This window comes from Anser brachyrhynchus (assembly GCF_964034855.1).
Source record: "Anser brachyrhynchus genome assembly, chromosome: 5".
In the NCBI taxonomy this organism is placed as follows: domain Eukaryota; kingdom Metazoa; phylum Chordata; class Aves; order Anseriformes; family Anatidae; genus Anser; species Anser brachyrhynchus.
Genome location: NC_137699.1, coordinates 60,359,787 through 60,377,657, shown reverse-complemented (window position 1 = coordinate 60,377,657; position 17,871 = coordinate 60,359,787). Strand labels below are relative to the sequence as shown.

General features: G+C 42.1%; 1 long non-coding RNA gene across 1 annotated transcript in view; it reads right to left on the bottom strand.

The window, feature by feature from the left end:
• Positions 1-17,871, bottom strand: part of LOC308196542 — a 59,353-nt gene that overhangs the window by 23,170 nt on the left and 18,312 nt on the right. The window contains exon 1 of the long non-coding RNA XR_013952272.1: positions 26-17,871. This exon is cut by the window's right edge and continues 18,312 nt beyond it. This is a non-coding gene — a long non-coding RNA (uncharacterized lncRNA). The remainder of the gene's footprint in view (positions 1-25) is intronic.

Here is a 17,871-nt window from a genome sequence, read left to right as displayed (position 1 = left end):
GAATTCTCAGTAGTTAAAATGCTACCTCTTCCAAAGTGTGTATTCTGTTCTGCCATAACCAAATCCGGAAAGCTCTCAGGCTTTGGAAAACTCATTCTGAGTTTCCATAAGTGGAAATCAGTCCTTTTGCACAGCTTTGTGTAGCAGGTGTGAACAGAGATTGATTTCTTCTATTCGGCTTTGAAATTCAAGTGAAATTGCAAATCCTTTAATCACCACTGCTCTCTCTAATATATGCCTCCTACATAGTTGGCTTATACTGTACCCTGTTAATTGAACTCCAATGATTAAAAAATCCACATTTTTCGGTCACTGAGATTAGAGTAGGCTGCTTTTATATGATAAGATTTTTTAATTTATCTTTCTATAATTAAGTCTGTAGCTTTTGAAGCTGAAGTCTATTTTGGAGTATCACTTTATGTAATGTTGCTACTAAAGCAAAGATGATGCAGAGCAGACTGATGCCTATTAATAGCAGTTTGTCAGCAGCTTCCAGGTGAAGCTGAGATGGCTTAATCCATGCGTGTCTCTGCTTTTCTGAAGAGATTTTTTGCAAGCTTCAAAACTCGACACAAGAGGGCTCCAGTTCCTTTTGTCAGGAAAAATCCCAGCTGAAGAAAAGAGCGCAGCAAAGCTGAGAGGAGCAGTTTCCTCATGGTACAGCACTGGAGCACGGTGACAAAGAGCAGCATGTAACTGCTGGCAGAAGATGTCTTGTATGTGCCTGACTCGCTGATCCCCAGGGAAAATGGAAACAGAAGAACCTGGAACAATTGCAGCATGAATGTATCAGTAAAAATGAATGAAAACATGTAGTGTATGAAAGCCCGAGGTTTTGTGCTCAAACACTGACATTAGGGAGAGGTCAAGAGAAGCTCACCCTGACTGCTCCAGCTCTTGCAACGTGCAGTCTCATTCAGCCATCTCCTCGCACACCAGCTCTGAACCAAGCGTGCACTGCCATTAGCACTTGTCCCCGTGCACAGGGACAGGACAGCACGTGGCTCTGAGGCTCCCTGGCACCAGGTTCTCAGCTCAGGAAGACACAGCATCCCGCCTGGTTTGAGGGAAGGTTTTAATGGCTTGTTTTCCTCAAGCCATTCCAATCGTGCAGCTACATACCCACAGCCCCCTGTGTTTCATATGCCTTGTAGGGAGGGCTCTTCAAGGTGAAGGAGAAGACCTGTCAAAGAAGGACTTGAATCAGAAGCATCCTAAATCTGAATATCAAGGTTGCTATAATACAGGCTTGACTATCCACCAGCAAAAAGTTTAAAAGTAGCTTTATTGCCTGCCCTAGTTGTTGTCGGGCAGATGGAGTGGTGTGGCCTATGGTCTGGAGCTGTGCCTGGGGAACTCAAGTTGCCTTTTCTTCTGTTTTTGGTTGTAAGATAGCCTTCCAAATAATCCAGGGACTGATCATTTCTGCCTAGGAAAAGGAGATAGTGGTGCTGCCTTTGTAAAGTGCTTTGAGATCAGCTGGTGTGAAGATTGCTATATAAGAGTATTTTACTGTTTTTAGCTCATGTGGAAATTGCTGCTGAAGCATCTTTTGGGAAAAGCTGATGATACTGGAGCCTTCTCAGCCCCAGCAGGCTCTCCAGCGCTATGGGCAGCTGCTCCTTTTTCTCAGGCTACTTTGGGAAGGCTGCTCTTGTGAAAAATAGCTGTGGAAACACACTGACATCTTCAAAGCACGAAAAGTAATTGCTATCCAGGATCTGTGCACTTGCTAATAGCCATAAAGAAGGAAGGCGCAGCATATTTACTCAAAAGTAAGTGGATTTCAGAGGAAGGAAGTAGGAAAGACATTGTCAGTCATATCTGAAAATAGCCCACAACTGAAGGAAGGAAGCGGATGTCAGTCATTTCTGCTGCCCATCTCTCATTTCCACTTTGGAAGATTTTATTCTAAAACGTTTACAAGACAAATCTACCTTGCTCTGTTTAGAGCCTGCCACTGCTTTCCTGTGCATTTGAACTAAATATTTCAACTGATATTAGTAATTAAATGATTTCCCTTGTGGTGGGTGTCTAGCATGTGTGTTCAGGGCAAGAGGCATCCTGTGGAAGTACTGCATTCAAGAGGGGCAACTCATTGCACCTAGAAGGGATGAGGGTCAGGGGGGAGAGCACTTCTCTCCATGGTAGCTGGCAGCTGGCAAGTTTCAGAAAAGGATAATTTGTGCTAAAAGCTGTAGTGAGCTGGAATGAAACCATGCAGTACGTTATGCACAGGCCATGAGAGTATGATCATGCTGCATGAGTATGAGGCCAGTGAGTAATGAGGCCAGTGAGTAATGAGGCCAGTAATAACAATGAGACTAATAGTAATAATAAGATTAATAATACCTAACAGAAGTAGATATTAATTCTTAATTTGAACCATTACGTGAAATATGACCATGGTACACAAAAGGACTCAGAACTGGACCTCTCCAAACCTCACAGTACATTCATAGCAATACTGAGTTTAAATACTTTCTGAATCTTCTCAGCCTAGACCAGCAGTGTAAGAAAGCCTCACTTTCACTTGGACTCCAGTGGTCTCTCTAAGTTATCCTAGGTCTCTGTTCTCCGCACCATCAGCACCAGGATTTTTACCTGGAAGATGGATATTTTGCTGCCCTCCACCGTCTGCCCTGCAGAAATAACCTCTCTGCTCTTACCAGAGCTTTTCAAACTTCTTTCTGCTGCTCTGGTATACTATCAAACATGGACAAGTGGTGGAGAGGGCTGTTGCTGCAGTAAGGGCATCTCAAACAAGATTTATTCCCCTCTCATATGATTCAGTGTACAACTGAGTGCTGGCACAAGGCAGTGTATTTTCTTCAGACTTTACCATGGTTTTTACAAGGAAGTAGCATTCATGTCTCTAATGGGAGGGATTATATGCACTTAACAAGTTGCTGGTATTTATGTCATGGACGTGTACACAAAGCTTGCATGGCTAAATGTGTTATGTCACAGGCCATATCCTCAACTGTGCAAGCTTCTTCAGAGCCTCCTCAGTGTCAGACCCATTAGCACTTCATTCCTTCAGAACTAATCTTGCCACCCCTCCTAGTGCTGGTAGCCCTTACTCATGTGAGTAAACAGGTCTTCCACTTTGGGCCTTCTAACCCGTAAGCTGCTTGTTATTCCTGGAAAACCCCCACCACCAGGAGAACTTCCAGACTTAGTGTTGCTACAGTCATGTTCTTTGTAACCACGATATTTATTTACTAAACCCTGCCTCGTTTACAATGACCTGGCTTCTGAAGGAAAATGGTGCCAGAGAGCCTGATGACTTCAGCTCTACACGCTCAAAGGCCAGATCTAAGGAGCTGCATCCTGTAAAGCACTGAGCACTGTAATTGGGTCCCAGCAAAGGCTAAAGCATGGGCCAAAAGCTTAACTGCACAAACTGACTTCACTGCCACTTCTGAAAATCATGCCTGAGCTGAATTTGTTCAGACAACTTGGTGCTATCATAGAATCACAGAATCATAAAATATCCTGAGTTGGAAGGGACTAACAAGGATCGTCAAGTCCAACTCCTGGCTCTACACAGGACAACCCAAAATTAAGGCCACATGTCTGGGAGTATTGTCTAAATGCTTCTTGAACTCCAGCAGGCCCGGTGCCTTGACCACTGCCCTGGGGAGCCTGTCCCAGTGCCCGACCACCCTCTGGGTGCAGAACCTTTCCCTAACCCCCAGCCTGACCCTCCCCTGTCCCAGCTCCATGCCGTTCCCTCGGGTCCTGTCACTGTCCCCAGAGAGCAGAGCTCAGCGCCTGCCCCTCCGCTCCCCTTGTGAGGGAGCTGCAGGCCGCCATGAGGCCTCCCCTCGGCCTGCTCTGCTCTGGGCTGAACAAACCAAGGGACCTCAGCCGCTCCTCATACATCTTGTCCTCCAGACCCTTCCCCATCTTTGTAGCCCTCCTTTGAGCTCTAATAGTTTATGACCATACACTGTGGTGCCCCAAACTGCACACAGTACTGGAGGTGAGGCTGCACCAGCACAGCACAGAGCAGGACAATCCCTTCCCTTGACCAGCCATCAGTGCTATGCTAGCCAAGGTACGGCTGGACCTTTTGGCTGCCAGGGCATGCTGCTGACTCTTGTTCAACTTGCCATCAACCAGAACCCCCAGATCCCTTTCTGTGGGGCTGCTCTTATCCCCCAGTCTGTACAGATATCCAGGGGTGCCTCTTTCCAGGTGCAGAATCTGGCACTTCCTTTTGTTAAGTTTCATATTGTTGGTGATTGCCCAGCCCTCTAATTTTCCAAGATCTCTCTGTAAGGCCTCTCTACCCTTGAGGGAGTGAGCAGCTCCTCCCAATTTATCCAGGCCTTAGCTCTAGTAGCCAATAATTTGCAGGGTTTTATGACACAAGTTATTAACCTTTCCAATTTAGTGGTTCTGTGCAGCCCCAGACCCTTAAATATCACCTTTGTATAAATCACATGCCCTGACCCTCCTAAAATGCAAAGATTCTTAATGAAATTCAGCTTTAGAAAATGCAGGTGTTGCAACACCTGCTTTTACTCTGACAACATGTTAATGCGATTAGCTTCCAAAAGCCTTACTGTATGGGGAGAAACACACATGAGAGCTCCAGGCATTGCTTTAAGCAACAAGTATCTCTTTTCTTTATGGTGCTAGAATTAGGAGACAAAAAGTTTCATGGGTGGTCCACAGTGACGGGAGAAATCTTTTCCTTTCCTTTTCTTTTCCATTCTCCACAAACAAGCAGTAAAGAATACGTTGCTTTCAGCAGGCAGAATGTCCCTATCACTTTTAATTGCACCTTTCAGCAAATTTACCAGTTGCTCCTTTGCCATTTATTAGCCAGGGGCCAGAGAGTGAAAGGTGGTTATCTGAAGTGTGCTCTGTGCGACTGAACTCACTGTGAGGTTGGTGATGTCCAACCCATGGCTTGTTTGATTACAGTCCTGCCCAGTCTAAGGGGCATATTTTTGACCTACAGTAAAAATAAAAAATAAAGCCAGAAAGCTATATGCAATTTAGTTTTTTGTTTGTTTGTTTGTTTGTTTTTATATCAGAGAAAGCAGCTGCTCGTATTTGGCTGGATTCAAACTGAATTGTGTGCTTTGTTTTGCCTGTTTTACATGGTCATAAGTTTCACAAATCTTAATGTTTAATTAATGCCTCCCCATCCACACGCCATAACTCCAGGCAGGAATCAGCGATGTTACCCAGCTTGCACCAGTTTAATCGCTGGTGCATCTCCTTCAGTCTCCCTAGCTGTCCCCTAGAGCTGGATGTAGATCCCCTTTTAATCACACTCTTTTATAACATGGTGACCGTGGGAAAACACTTTTGCCCACTCTGATGTTTCAGAGTGTTCCCATGAACAGTGAATGCCTGTGTCCAAGCCCAGGCAGATTTTCTTTCTACGTGAGGAGAGGAGCAGCTGGCCTGGTGGCCAACCAGCAGTGTTGTGTGGTTGGCACAGATGTGGTTTGTGAATGGAGATGGTCTCAGGAAGCTGGCTCATTCCTTGGCATGGGTACAGACTCCCTGTGGGGTTTTGTGCATGGCACATAGATACCTCCACTGTCTCTGAGCACCAGGTACTCTGGGCTTTCTCTGGCACATGGTGTCTAATCACTTCTACCAGTAGAATTGGATGTGGGCGGATTGGAGAGGTTCCTGCCTCCCCTCCTTGAGCTACTTCAATGTTCACTTACCTCATCCCATCACAGCAGCCAGAGAGAGGAACCAGCTCTATCGCATCATTCAGTAGCAGGAGCACATCCAGAGCATTCAGGGGAAGGAACCTCTGCCGTACTTGGAGCTGGCATAGACATCTCCATTAACCCATTGTTAATAAGGGGACCATACCTCCCCACACACACGTGCACATTCAGCCCAGTGCACTGAGCTGTGAAGAAGCAAAGCCCCAATTCTCATAGGTTCATTTAGGCATCAGATCTAGACTCCTGTAATGCTTCCCCCTTTGTAAAAGGAAATAATAAAACTTGAGGAACCCCCACGTGGCGCTGAGCTCTTCCCTTTTAGTCAGCGTGAGTGTGGAGCACCAAGCACATCCAGGGCACAGTGACAGCCTCCAGGCACTGATGTATAACAAGTAATAGGGAGACACTGGCAGCCCATCTCTCACAGCCAGTGTCCTCATGTGCACACTCAACCACGCACATGAAAGAAGGGAAGCAAGACAGCTACAAAAGCACATGGCCTGGTTTTCTACCACCCTGCATGGTCTACAGGGGCAGCCCAGTGTGTCTGAGCAGTGCTGTCCTCCTGTCTGGGTGAGAGCATGTTGACTGGGGACAATGGTGTGAGATGAGAAAAGGCACTATCAATGCCAGCCAGAAAATGTCATCAAGAAAGAGTCGTTAAGTCAGCACAAGTTCTCTCTCCACATCACCTGAAATCTGACAGAAAAAAAAAAAAAGAAAAAAAAAGAAAAAAAGAAAAAAAAAAGAAAAAGAGAAAAAATAAAAAAAAGAAAAAAGAAAAAAAGAAAAAAGAAAAAAGAAAAAAGAAAAAAGAAAAAAGAAAAAAGAAAAAAGAAAAAAGAAAAAAGAAAAAAGAAAAAAGAAAAAAGAAAAAAGAAAAAAGAAAAAAGAAAAAAGAAAAAAGAAAAAAGAAAAAAGAAAAAAGAAAAAAAGAAAAAAGAAAAAAGAAAAAAAAGAAAAAAGAAAAAAGAAAAAAGAAAAAAAAAGTACGCTAAAGAGACCTTATATTATAAACTCTAATCACTTTCCTTCACAGTTTCTTTATTTAATGGTTTTGCTAAAGTCCTCAATAAACTCTAAACATAACATTCAATCCTGTGAATTCAAGCCCATGGAAGTAGGGTGTGTTCATACAAGCAGCTCAGATCTGAAGGTTTTCTTTGCATGAAGCAAGTTGCCATTAGCTTTATAATAATTTTGAAGATGAATTTGATCCTTGCTGAAATATTGGATTACCAACATCCTCAAGACTTGCACTCTTAGTTTGAATGTGTCTTGGACCATACATAAAAAGGAAATTTAGAAAATTACGAAAAGACTGACAGGTTAATTGATTTTTCTCATAGCCAGATCAGATGGTTGTGAGTGTTGAAAATGTTTTCAGATGTGTATTTCTTCCTGGTAAAGTGAACCATGTGTAAGTGAGGCTTAACATAGCTGATCAGAGGTCTAATATAGATGTACTGCTGAGCAACAGATTTGAGGGGAACACAGCCCTTAACAATACTACAGCATGAGGGCTGACTGCACATATCTCTGATAGAGAGTGGCCTGTGACACTGGGCGAAGTCAAGGGGGACTCTGACCATCTACTCTGGTTTTGGAGCATCCACTACTCTTACCCCACTGACAAAGGAGAGCAGCACATTAAAAATGTTTCCATGTCTCCTTTTTACATTCCTCCGATGTTAGAAAATACAAATTCCCTGACAAGATGTTTGTATATGCTGCAATTCTATTAAAATGAGATTGTAAGTTTATAATTTTTATAAATATACATTTATATTTTCTACATAGTTGCTTACTAGTACTCTAGAGCAATTTTTTTTTTTTTCAATATTAGCTGTCCTGGATGTGTTTTCAAATGTGTGATTTCCTCCTGAGGATTGTAATTTTTAAACTGTGGGTAAAGAAGTCTCAAGAGAATAAGGTTTTTTCAGACAAAATATCCAGGGCACAATATCTGCTTTCATAAAGCTCTGGGCATGCTGTTTGCTATTTCCTAATCTTATTCCCGTTTTTCATGCTATTGGAGACTAACTTCTGGTGGCAAAGTCCTTGTACAGAAAAAAGTGAATATTTTGACCAATAGCCTGAAATCACACATTCTTTCATTCAAAACAGTTAATTAGGAATTGAGCTCTGAAGTTAATTTCACCAAGGTCATTCACTGTTCTATTGGGTCCAGTGACCCTGTCTTAAGTAATCACGGCATTAACATACAAGGTTATAGCTTTCTTTTCAGTTGATGACATAATCTCTTTAATTGGTGTCAGGAGGCCTGCTTATGAAAGAACCATGGAAAACACCTATAGACTATAATTTTACTTTCCCCATTCACAGAGCAAATGAAACAAGCCTTAAGAATGTACTAGAGGCTCATTACATCTCCTAGCCTGTCAACACAAAGCCCCTCCATTTCAGCCAAAGCATTAGGAATGATCAATTCTGTTTACTTCTAACTTCAGCCTGTGAACTATTAACCTTTTCAGCAAAACTGGTGAATAGTAAATGTCAGATAATCCTCTCTGAGAAAGTTAAGAGGGTAGATAATGCATTTTAATTGATTAAAACTTTCATGAACAAAAGTTTAAAATATCAACAGGAGAATCCCTTGCGATTCCTATTTTTGGTGGGACGTGATCCAACTATTCTGCACTGACCCCAGTGTCCACTTCAATTTTATCTTTTCCAAGATAAAACTTTTCCAAAAGCTATACTTGAAAATTAATATCCTTCATAGCAGAAATTCTGCTTTTAGAATACCAGGTCCCTTTCGCAGCTGGTGTGCACTGGCTCGGCAGGGAAGGAGCTGCACAGATTTAAGCTCGGCCAGGATTTACACAGGTCGTTCTTGTAGGTAGATTTAAAAAAAATATCTCTGTTGAATATATTTGCAAAGCTCCAGAAATAGGTGTAAATACTTCTGTGTGTTCTCTTCATTCTGTAGTACTAGAAGCTACTTCTTAGTCTAAATATTTACCTTTTTTTTTTTTTTCCATTTTTTGAGCAGTCTGGACTCTTGTATATTCTATGATTGATCCAACTCCTTCTCAGGGGATTTTCTTTGTAACCCCTATATGAAATCTGTCAGCACTCTCTGGCTGATAGGGGGTCTTAAGTTCTACTTTAAACAACACTACACTGGTTTTGGAGATAGCAAAATGTATTTCACCAGTACCACAGTTATTCATGTCTTCTGCCTTTTTTTTTTTTTTAATTCCACTGGACTTCTCTAAATCTTCTATTATTTCATGTTTTTAACAACTCTTTGGGGTTTTCACATAACCCACTTTCCTGCTGTTGCACTTTATCTTCTGATTGTTCCCAGCTCCATGAAGTTATTCCTTAGGTTTTTATTCATCGGTTGAAATTATCTTCACAATTTTTTTTATCTTCTGTCTGAAAATAATTTCTGGTTTTGCATAAAAAATACAATAAAAAATTCAAAATGAGTTGATTGGTTTCAGAGGAGGAATCTTTTTTAAGAGGGAAAGTTTTAAATATATAACTCTGCTTTTTCTTGGTTGTGAGCACACAACACATTCATGGCAGCCCTTCCCGATCCATTATTTTTTAACAGGTGTGTTATACTCACATTGTTATTAACTCTCCATATCTTCAGAGCCATGGTTATTAAAATAAAGGAAGCAGAGAATCAGCTTGTTATTTGATATATAAAATTATACAAAATGAGAATAAATGTTAGAGAGGCAAAAGCACTGATAAGAGAAGAGAAATTATTAAACATGTTTCAGAAAGCCAGAGAATTGTCAGCAATACCTATCTCTTATTAGTGAAGCATTTATCCACGATTATCCGTATTCTGCGAGATGAACCCTGAGGAAAGCCCACACCAATTGGACATGGCTCAGCCACACCAAGCACAAAAACAGGATCTGAGTGTAAGTTATCAAATAAGATACATCTATTTTCAATTTTTCCCCCAACTTATTACAGCTCAGAGCAGCCCCATACTGGGGCTACATGGGTGAAGTCAGAAGGGGAATGGATGCTCTGTTGGGCAGAGCAAAGTCAAGGACCAGGTGAGGTGTGGTCACATCTCTCCCTCTGCAGGGAGATGAGATGCAGGAATGAGGATCTGGACATAATAGGTACAAGCAGGGAAAGTATTTTATTAACTCCGGAAACACCCAGTGGTTAAACCATGGCCCTTGCCTTTCATCCTTTCTCTAACGAAAGGGATCCTGAGGAAATCAGGTTTTCGTGATATTTCCTGGGACCAGTTTTCTCTCCTCTGCTGTCATGGTTTGGGACATGAACCTCATGCTTCACACTGACATACTGACTAGTCTTACTCCATAAGGGACTCCAGATCATTTCTGAGGCTACCACTCGTGTAGCTGGAGTTTCACATTTGCTGAGTCAGCTGGTCTACATCAGTAGAAAGGTTTGTCATGTGCGAGTGCCATTACCTGCACCTCTGGAGCTCCTAGGATGCCAGGCCTCTGCTTCCTTAGGTGTTATACAAAGAGAACAAATGAACCATTTCCATCCCAAAGAGCTGTGTGTGTCAATTAGGGTCAAACCCCAGAGCCCCAGAGCCTTCAGAGGGCTTGTTTTCTTCTGCTGAATTTGCTGTGGGCACCCATGTGAACTGGATGGGGCTGTAATTTCTCCCCCATTTCCTTCCTCCCTCATGCTACTGTCTTCTGAAGAAGACCAACCAAGGTTTAAGACATAGGACAAGACACCCAGCTACCACCAGCTATCCTGGTGGTGGCAGCAGTGACACTGCTCTGTGTTTCCTCTTGAGAAGCGCTCCCCCAGACTTCTGCCACAGACTGGAAGAGAGTTCGCTGGGTCAAGACTTGGGTCTTTTAAGCTCAACACCCTGTTTATTCTTTGTATTTAGATAATCATTATCTCAAAGCACAATCCAGACTTTATGTGGGCGCACAGATCATTCCTGTTTTTGCTTATAATTTACTGCATGGACTCGTGAATAAAAAACTTTTCTTCTCAGACAGCGGTACCTGTTAGTCAAAACAATTACAAAACATATTCAACCTTCCCTACCCCAGTATTCCTTCAGAAGTAAGGCAGCTTTCCTCCGATGCAGAAACACACCACAATTTTCTTATTTGTCTTCTCTCTTTTCAAACTTGTTTAAGTCTTTAGGAGCCGGTCTTGGCCATTTAGTTACAAAATGCATGTGCGTGCATGCGTGCGTGTGTGTGCTCCCAGTGAAAAGAAGGGAAAAAACCCACAGGTTTGAGTTTGTACAATGTTTGCCCCTTTTCCCAGCAGGGATGGGTTTTGAGAGCCAGGAGACAAAAAGCATGGCCTCAACAAGCTGAATTTAAAAAAGAACATCATTTTCATTATGTAGTCAATCTCAATTACAAGCAAATGTTTTCTCTGTTGAGACTTTTCTCTTTTCAGAGCATTATGCAAGCCTCTTTTGTGGGTTGAGAGAAAGGATCAGTGGTCAATAGGGAGCAGAGTGTTGTGTACAGTGGATTTTTGTATCCTTTAGTCTACTACATAATGCGTTTTGTCAGGAGAACAGCCCAACATCCTGAGCAGATTTGCTGAATTAAAGAGCACAGCAGGGATAGGAAACTTGTTGCTAGGTGACTGACAACTGCTGCATGTCAGTATCTCTGCGCCGGAGGTTACTCTTTCCTTTTCTTCCACTACTCAGTCTTGCCTTTTAATCTGCATCTATAATTAACTCTCTTAGTACCGCGTATCCATTTGTTTCCTTTTTACTACGCTTCGGATGGCCGTATTGCCATTATTTAATCTCGAACGGAGGGAAAAACTATTTAATTTTTGTGCTTCGCTTGGTGCGGGGAAGTTGGGGATTTATGCAGTGCAATGTCTCATGGCTGCGCAGCGATGAGACGGCTCTTAAAGACATTTCAGAAGATATGGTCTTTGTTAATCTCAATGCTCAGTGAAACATTTCTGTGTTTACCGTTCTCTCTAAAGCCTGTTTGTTTCAGTTCAACTTAATTGAAACGCGATTGCTTTTAACTGTTTAGGTTTGGTGACCTTCCAAGCTCTTTCACTTGTGTATCTTGCAAAATAGATTTTCTTTGTAAGAGGCTCTTTCTTAAATGACTGGAAATCCAGGGCTGCATCTGGCCTAGATTTGTAGTGGCAGAAGTCATTTAAATGACAGTGTTCACCCTGCTTATTTTTGCTGTTATTTTTCGTGCACAGACCACCCGTCAGTCACATTTGTGAAGTCCCGTGTTGTTCTGAGGATGGGTCTGTTGAAGAATTGCGTCCCTTGTTGCATCCAACAGTCACTCTGGAGATGTGCTTATTTTAGTTTCAGGTCATTCCAAGACCTGATGCAAAATACATGGTATTTAGTGAACGTACTAATTACAAGAATATGGTTATTTGCTTACTTTTTATTAGAAAATGAGAAGAAAATATATGTCAACCTTTATTCTGGGTGCTCTTTAAAATACCACTTTTTTCCTCTGTCATGTGTGTTGTGGGGAAGCTGAATTCAGAATTTTGAAGGAGTTAAAACAACAACGAAAGCTCTTATTTTTCTTGCAGGTTTGTAATAAAGCTGCAATCATGGAAAAGTAAATAACTTAGACCCTCTTTATACTGAAAATTAGATGGCAATTTAAGAAGAATAGCCAAGTAGATGTGAGAATTGTTGTTGGGGAAAATAGGTGACAGTGGTTGCTTCTAGGGCACTATCTCTTCTTTGCCCAGTAATGCCAAATTTGGGGAATTTAAAGGGAAAAAAAAATCACCCAAACTCTTAAGTAGGTGTTTCTAAGCAGGACTTCTTTCCCCATCAGTGCAACAGCTTTAATGACACCAGGAGCTGTGAATTGTATCACCCTCATTCTGTTTCTGTAAAATAGGTCCATTGAGGGCAGATTTGATCACCAGAAGCAGGCAGCATAACGAGAGCAATTTTATTAATATCCCTGGTTTCAGACTTCAAGTTTATATCCTGGGGATGTTAGCAGAGGGACTTTCACCCATAATTGCATTGTGTGGTTTTTTCCTTCCTACTAGGAAAGGGCAAAATCCTACATGGGGAAAGCCAGCTTCGAACTGGAGGAGGAGAGGAAAAATTGCAAACTCTTAAATGTGTGGATGAACAGCACACGCAGTAATGCACAGGGCCAGGAGAGGGCAAGCACTGAATAGGCACGGGCATGGGGATGTGTTGGCATTGCCATGTGGAATTTGGAAAACCCCACAGGGGCTGATTATGAAGCTCAGATTACCTATAAATGATCAACCTGATCAAATGAGTTGAACCTGAGGCTTTCCAACACAAGCAAGGTGCCAATCTATGTACATCTTATAAGCTTCTTGGGATCCCAGAAAAGGAGGTAAAGGCCTCGTCATGCTTGATTTTTGGAACTGAACTGCAGCAATTCCATCCATTTCTTGTGCAGATGGAAGCCAGTTTTGCTTTCTGCTCTCCTGATTGCTCTGAGAACAGAGGTTGCTCTTTTGTACAAGTCTCGAGTTGGCTGGGGCAGGCATACAAGGCTGGGGCAGGCTGGGGCAGGATGCCTGGTCTAAAGGTTAGGCTGTCATTTACAGTGTGTCCTGGAGACATGGTTTTGTCACACTGATCTTCATCATGTCCTCATTTCTTCAAAGTGGTACTTCACCTACATTCATGCTGACACATTTTGAAATGAATTTTGGCCAAGTAGAGCAAACACTTGTGTGTGCTGCCATGGATCCAGTTCTGCTCTCTTGACTTGGGTAAATAGTCTCTTTGAAGCCACTTGGAAGAGGTGAGTTGGATTGACTCTGCTACTTGGGGGATTGGATAGGAATTCAAACATTAGTTAGTCTGAGTTGTGATCTTCAGAGTCGCTGACTGATACTGCAAACTTGATGGTTGATTTATATGCTGTCAGTGACAGGGTCAAGCCCACAGCAGTGCCCCAGCTTCAGGCTCATGCTCTAAGCACAGGAGCAGGTCCTTGTCTTGCTGTCCCTGGCTCACAAGGGTGATGGGCACACAAGTGTTACGGCAAAGCAGTCAGAAGTGGAAAATTCCTGCTAAGTAACTAAAAGGCTGTAATTTTCTTAAGTGCAAACTCTAACCCCAGAGAGCAGCAGCTGCATTGCACAGCCCATTCATGTTTACCTTTGCCAAGTCCTGCAGAGGTGCATTACCACAGGAAAGCAGGCTCTCTGGCAACAGAGCTTCCATTCTCATCCGACACCTTTCCTCCCCCACATCCTTGTCTTGGAAGATCCCTTTTGGCTTTTTCAGTTTTTAACCTACTTCATGCAGCAGCTGTGCTGTTGGCACAATCTGCCACTCCAAAGCTGAGCGAGCCCACTGCAGACAGTGATCCCCAGGTAAGAAGAGGAGAAAAGGAAGGAAGGTGAAAGGAGATGTTGGGAGAGGAAGACACAACATGGACAGGAAGAAAAGATGGCAGACAGATGTAACTAAGTGTCTTGATCCTTCATCCAACACTGACCACTCTCTGGACAATAGATCTACACCAAATGGGGCCGTTTCCCCAAGTATTAAACATAAAATCTACAACCCTACTGTCTGTACCCATGTTGTCCTTGCAGAAGAAATGCATTGGATGGGGCAGGAGGATCACAAGAGAAATGAGAGAAGTCTTTCAAGGCTAAGTCTAAGGTTTAATTCCTGGAGAAGCTTCCAGGCTTCTTCAAGAAAGAAGCTCTTGCCATGACTTGACATGCCTGAGAAGTATAGTTATGTGAAGAAAGGCAGTAAGACAGATTATGGCATTAACTACTATGAGGTGACATCTCCTTGCCTGCTCTCCTCCTCTGGGAAGATAAGATTTTCTCCAGTGAAGGGAACCAGTTCCCTATTCATATCCCTCCTCTTTCAATTCCTACCTTGCCACGCAATGGGTCGGCTACTTGGCTGTATCCTCATTGGTGCAGCACTGGGGACATATATCATTTACTCTTGCTATGGATTTATTTTCTTATCTGGAAGAAGTTGTGATACCTGACTGGACACTTCTGTGAAATGTCTAAGATTAAAGGTTAAGGACTGTGTGAGGAATATGAGCATCAACCATCATACCTGCTTTGCAGAAAACATGCAGACACCAGCTAGGGCTTCAGAGGGACTCCTTTGATAGGTAACACATATGAAATACTGCTTAGAAAAGAGCTCTTATTCTGCTTATTTTCACTATGAGATCCTGAGACCTTGTTATATCTACGTGTTGGGTGTTCCTATGCCAGAGTTTCTCTTCTAAATAGAGACACCAAACACGGCATGAGCGAGGAACAGCCCAGAATCAGAAAGACCAGCATGATAATGAGACATGAGGGCCATTGTTTGGGAAGGAGTTAAGTCAGGATTAACAACTGGGAAAAAGGGGAGGGAGACAAAGTGCCAGGGAAAGCCGGAGGAAGCAGTGTGGAATCACTGGGCTGGAACAAGCAGCCCCTTGGCATGGGGACATCCTGGTCAGGGCTGCCCAGCCAGCTGCTTCTCTTCTGTGGAGGTTTCTTCCACAGCTAAGAGAAGAAACCTAGACCTAGACATATAAATTGGAGATTACAAAACGTGTTTCAAATCCCAAACTATCCTTGACCCACTAAAAGTGGAAGCAGCTCTGCATCTCAGGGATTCTTTCCTGACTAGTCTTGATCTCCCTTATTAATAAATTTATAGACTCAAAGATGACTTGGCCAGACTGTATTCATGTCTAAATTTAGCAGTCAATTTGGTTTATTGCTTCAGGGCTGCACTGAAGAAAAATCAACAAAAAAGCATCCCTCTTTTATTTTTTTTATCACTGCAGTTGAAAGTGCATTTGTGTGAAAATGGATCTGAGCTTGAAAATAACAGGATTTAATTATTTATTAAGCCCACACTGGGGACAGCCTTTAAAAAAAAACCACATTGCACGTCTTTTCCACACAGTCACTCATTTGTCCTTTGTCTGCTTGTTGTCTGCGTGTCGCACCAGGTCTGCCAGTGATATTCCCTGCACACAAATGCTGCTGCAGGAGGAAGCAGATGTCTCTGAGCTATCACAAGGGAAGGAGATCCTCTTGGTGACCACTTCACCAACAGCGGGACCAACACTGTAGCTGCTTTGCAGCAGGTTTCTGCCATTTCAGGAGACTGAGATGCGTCTCCCATATTTTAATCTGCTCTCCCTCCTTGGAGATATTCGGAAGCTGTCTGGACATGGTCCTGGGCAACCTGATCTAAGTGTCCCTGCTTGAGCAGGGGGGTTGGACCAAATGACCTTCAGACCTCCCTTCCAGCTTCAACCATTCTCTGATTCTGTGATTCAGCTGAGAAACAAAATTAAATCCCTTCAGTGAAATCAATATGACCAAGTAAAACTTATCTGGAACCATCTGCTGCCTAGTTAGAGCACAAAGGAAGACAGTTTCCCAAATTGCTCTTTCAATGGAAAATTAATAGCAGGTTTTATAACAGATTTTCGTTTTGCGGGAAACCAATCAGAAATGCTTTTGTATCTGAACTTAGTAACTGGCTGCATGTCTCATAATCTCTTACAGAGGCTCCAGCCCTGGCAACTGTGAAGGAGTCTTCTGTTTTATTTTGTTGAAGAAAAAACACAATGGGAATTAGGTTAAAATCTCCTCTCTTTGAACCAGTTATCAGTCATTTGAACAGTTGTTGGTTCAAGGTCTATTTCAACTCATTTTCAAGGCTCGAGTGTGTTGGAGTGACGAAAACCCTTGTTGCATCTTCACTGCAGTCTCTGTTCCCTCTTCTTTTCTGCCCAATTACAACCAGATTCACATTCTTTTAAATGCTCCCACAAAGCTCTGTTGTTTTGCTGGTGAGATGTTGGTGACTGTGCTGTTGAGCTTTCCAAACAAGTAATAATGACAGAGATGTGGAAAATGAGCAAAACTTGAATTTACACTCACGTTTTTCTACTTGAAATGAAATTCTTCAGAAATGTAACCAAACCTGTGTTTATTTATGTAGCAGGGAGCTCTGATGCCATTAAATTAGTTTTGACATTTTAATGTAATTAGACAACATTAGTGTCAGATAAGATTCATTAATGGACCTTGATCTTTGGTGCTTGCTCAAAATTGATTTTTGCACTGGAAATCTATGTTACTTTAAATATATATATATATAAATTCACCTTTCCGCTAAAATGCTCAGCTAATTGACATAAGTACATTAATGAGAGCAACACACTAATAGGATTATATCAATATTCCCCCTGCATCAGTTAGAGACCCAGCAGCAACGGTCATTAATTATTGCCTTATGGTAATCCGTGGCAGCTTTTGCAGGAGTTGGATTGTACTTCTTTGAGAAGATCTTTCTGCTTTGTTATTTTTCCCAGGTTTGTGGCTTTGCTGTTATTTACACTAATGCAATCCTGTTGGTCAAAACTTCAAGCCTGGGTGCCTAAAATTATTCTCCAAAATCTACACTTTTGATGTCACTCTGAAATACAGTCAGATTTTCTCCTCTCAGAACAGCTGCAATTGAAAGGCAACCAGCAAAACACGACTAAAATACAGGATGCTTTTGAGGTCAGAGCCTAACTTTCCACTTGGAGGGGTTTTGCAAGGGCAGGAAAGATGAGGGTTCAATTCTCACTAAAAATAAGATTTATCCAACAAAAAGTCCTGCTTTTCTGTGTCCAGTCTGAAAATTTTGGCTAAAGATTTCAGCAGAATTACTCCTCATTTATACTAATACCTTTATATTCCTTGCTTTGAACATAGCTGCATTACACTGAAAGAAATTGTTAAAAGTGCTGAGTTTTAGTTATAGGCTAACATGATAAAACAGTTTGGGTATTTTGGCACTGACTTGGTTTTGTGATGTTAAAAATAACAGTGATGTTTAATCTTAAACAACATGGGTTTAGTGATCGTTGTTTATCTTTTACATGAAATCCAATTTTTGTTTATCATCTCAGTCCATCCCATTTTCACCCCAAATACTTAATGTATTGTCTATCAGTCCGTCGGGCTGCAGACAGCATTTTAGCTACATTTCTTCCATTGGGTTTTTCTGAACAGAGAGTATCTATATCTATATATAAAAAAGCAGAGATACAAGTAATCCCACTGCCACGTACGAGAAGCTGTATGTTTACTACCAATACCACTCATCTGCTCAGGGAAAGGCAGCCTGTAAATAGAGACTATTCCTCTGTTTATAAAC